This window comes from Sminthopsis crassicaudata, chromosome 1 (assembly GCF_048593235.1).
Source record: "Sminthopsis crassicaudata isolate SCR6 chromosome 1, ASM4859323v1, whole genome shotgun sequence".
Classification (NCBI taxonomy): domain Eukaryota; kingdom Metazoa; phylum Chordata; class Mammalia; order Dasyuromorphia; family Dasyuridae; genus Sminthopsis; species Sminthopsis crassicaudata.
In genome coordinates, this window is record NC_133617.1 from 71188246 (window position 1) to 71191850 (window position 3605).

At 41.6% G+C, this 3605-nt stretch overlaps 1 pseudogene; it reads right to left on the minus strand.

Moving 5' to 3' along the window:
- Positions 1-1105: 1105 nt before the first annotated feature.
- On the minus strand, positions 1106-3029 carry LOC141552281 (V-type proton ATPase subunit d 1 pseudogene; annotated as a pseudogene).
- Between the last annotated feature and the right edge of the window lie 576 nt (positions 3030-3605).

Genomic DNA, 3605 nt, shown 5'->3' on the forward strand with positions numbered 1-3605 from the left:
CCTTAGAAACCCTAGCCCTGGGAATGTTCCTGAATATTTTAGAATCAGATTAACTGCTGTCCTTTTCTTCTTTTTTTAAAATTTCATTTTAATAACATACTATTTTTCTAATTATATGTAAAGATGACTTTCAACATTCATTTTTGTAAGATTTTGAGTTCCAAAATTTCCCCCCTTCCTTACTTCCCTTCTTTCCATGCCAGCAAGCAATCTTATATAGAGTATATGTGTATATACATTTTTAACATGTTTCCATATGAGTCATGTTGGGAAAGAAAAATCATCACAAAAGAACAAAACCACAAGAAAGAAAAAAAGAATGAAAATAGTATGATTTGAAATACATTCAGTCTCCATAGTTCTGAATGTGGATGGCATTTTCTATCCAAAGTTTATTGGAATTGCCTTCTCACTGAACTGCTGAGAAGAGTTAAGTCTATCATAATTAATTCTCAGCAATCTTGCTTTTGTTGGGTACAATTGTTATTGTCCTGGTTCTACTAGCTTCGCTCAGAATCAATTTATGAAATCTTTCCAGGCTTTTCTAAAGTCAACCTGTTCATTCCTTATAGAATAGTATTCTATTACATTAATATACTATAACTTATTCAGCCATTTTCCAATTTATGGGCATCCCCTCAATTTTCAATTCCTTACCACCACAAAAAGAGCTGTTACATTTTTGTAAATATAGGTCCTTTCCCCTCTTTTATGATCACTTTGGGATACAGATGCAGTAAAATGCTATCCTGTCCCAAAGGCTTACCAAGGTTCCTACTTGGGGGCTTTCAGACAACCCATGAGCTTTCTTGAGGAAGCCTCTGCTTTTGCTGCTTCCAGACCCAGAACCCTAAATAGTGTTTTTCCCTGGCCTGTTTCTAGTCATACTTGGAAGCTATTGAGCATTTGTGCTGACTTTACTGGTGACCCCTTTCCTTTTGCCTTCAGGCTTTTGATGATCTCAAACAAAAATCCTATGTCATGTTCAGAAAAATATGTTTCAGTCTGTACCATCTTTCATTTCTTTATCAGAAGGTGGGTAACATGTTTCATCAAATTAGTCTTCTGGAATTATGTTTAGTTATTACATTGATCAGAATTTCTAAATCTCTTAACATTTTATTATTTCACAGAATGGGAAGCTTCATTGTTAACACACACACACACACACACACACACACACACACACACACACACACACACTTAGGATGAATTTGAGAGAAGAGAGATACCCCAGTTGATGGGGAAAATTCTGCACAATTTCCTGACCTTGTATCAAAGCCACCTGGTAAAGGATGACAGGGAGAGGAAAGGCTCCTTAATTTCCTGAGGCAGAGCCCTGGTTTGTGCTGATGGAAAAGTCTGTATGGGTGCATATATATATGAATGCATGGGCATATGTTAGGGAGAGAATGGCTAGGTGAGGTGCTCCCCTGTCCCTCATACAATGGGTATTTCCACTGAGAATCTGGCCCTGGGATAGATGAGAAAGAGGATGGCTTTCCTGAAGAAATATCAGAATGATCCAGAATGCTTCTCAGATTCCTTTAACAGCTGAAAAACATCAAGATAGGGGTACCCCTCTATTTATCTTTTTTTTAGGGCAGGGTTTTTTTTAACCACACAAGTTACAGAGACTACTTGTGGGGATGGGAGGTTCATTTCTGATACCTGAATCTTAGATCCCAAAACTCTAGCCTTCACAGCTCCAGAAGTCCAAGTCCAGAGGATGGGGAATAGAGGGAAGGAAGAAGCAGCCCTGCTTCTTCAATATTAAGTATATATGGAAGAAACCAAAACAATGATCCCTACAAACACATATATGCACAATATGGGGGAAGGGGACAGAGGGACCACTGCCTGTCCTCAGGGGGCCTCATAGAATGTCATGGCCAAAAGGTAGGAAACAGGGGATCAGAGAGAGGTGCTAGAAGATGGGGATATAGCTGCGGATCTTGGTCCGATTGCGCTGGGAGATGCACTCTGCAATCCACACAATGTTTCGGCATTCCTGCTCTTTGAGTTTCACGAAGGCATAGAAGACGCCAAAGTGGAAGTGTTTGATAAAGGTCAGCTTATTCAGTTTCACTTCATGCTCAAATAATAGGTCCTCCAAGGTTTTCTCACCAGGATGGTTGCCAGCCCCTTCAAAGAGCTGTTTATACTGCGGGTAGTAATCAGCCACAGTTTTGACCTCTTTGTAATCCTCAGCCTGGGCTAGCAGGGTCAAACCATCAGGGTAGAGTATCCCACAATGTGGGAACAGCTTGGCCCGCTCCTCCTTGGAGAGCTCAGTGCCAAATGAGTTGATGGTGATGATGAAGGCTCTGCGGTCAGCTTCAAACTCCAGGATAGGGCACATGGTGTCTGCTGTGATACCCCCTAGTGTGCTACAGAATTTATAGAAAGCCTCTAGGTAGGCTTTGTACAATGTGTTTCGAATAATTTCAATGTTCATTTGTTCGAGGTCCTCCTTAGAGATGCAATCTTGGAAGAAGGAAAATAGTGGGGTATCCACTAAGATAGCGTTATATAATTCTTCTGGGGTCTGAGCAATGCTCACGGCCTCCATCTGCTCAAAGCCGCCTAGAGGATGACACTTCCGCACAAGCTCTGCAACTGAGCGACGGTGCAAGGTCCCTGTTATCAGCAAGATGACATTGTCGATCATGTAGCTGTAGGTGATGAAGTCCAGGAAGCCGGCCAATGGTTGGTAGGCCTGATTCCTCAAGTGCCGGAACTCGGCTACCATCTTCTCCTTGAGTTTGTCGTCAAGGATTGACACCGTTAAGGGGGATATCTCATTCGAAAGGAAGTTTCCATAGTCCGTGGTCTGGAGATGTAGTTTCATATCTTCAAGCGTTTCACACTGCTCCAATTGACGGTAATCTGCCATTCTGAGGAACCCGGCCTTGAAGCCCCGGACCAAGCCATCCACATAGCCGTTGTCCACGTTGAAGTAGAGCTCTGGGAAAGAGAACATCGACATCGCGGCAGCAGTGGTGGCAAGCAGAAGCTTCTCGGTCTGAATCAAGACCCCACCCCCACTGGTCAGGTGATGCGTTGCTAGGGTTAGAGTTCCTAAGCCTTTTTTTCTTTCTTTCTTTTTTGGACTTAAATCGAGATTAAGTGACTTGCCAAGGATCACATAGCTAGTACAGGTGACTCAGATCACATTTGAACTCAGGTTCTCCTGACTTTAAATTCTGCACTTTATACACTTCATCAACTAGCTGCTCACCCTCCAGTCTTTCTAAGTTATTTGCTTTATCAAAACTATTTGGTACTAACACTGGGAAATGAGTGTAAACTGGGAGCATTGTTTTGTTTTGTTTCTCTTCCCAGATTATTTTTACCTTGCGAATACAATCCTTCCTTTGCAACAACAACAACAACAACAACAACAACAAAAAAAAAAAAAAAACTCGGTTCTGCACATATATATTGTATCTAGGATATACTGTAAGATATTTAATATGTATGGGGATGCCTGCCATGTAGGGGAGGGGATGGAGGGAAGGAGGGCAAAAACTCGGAACAGAAGGGAGTACAAGGGATAATGTTGTAAAAAAAAAAAAAATTACCTATGCATATGTACTGTCAAA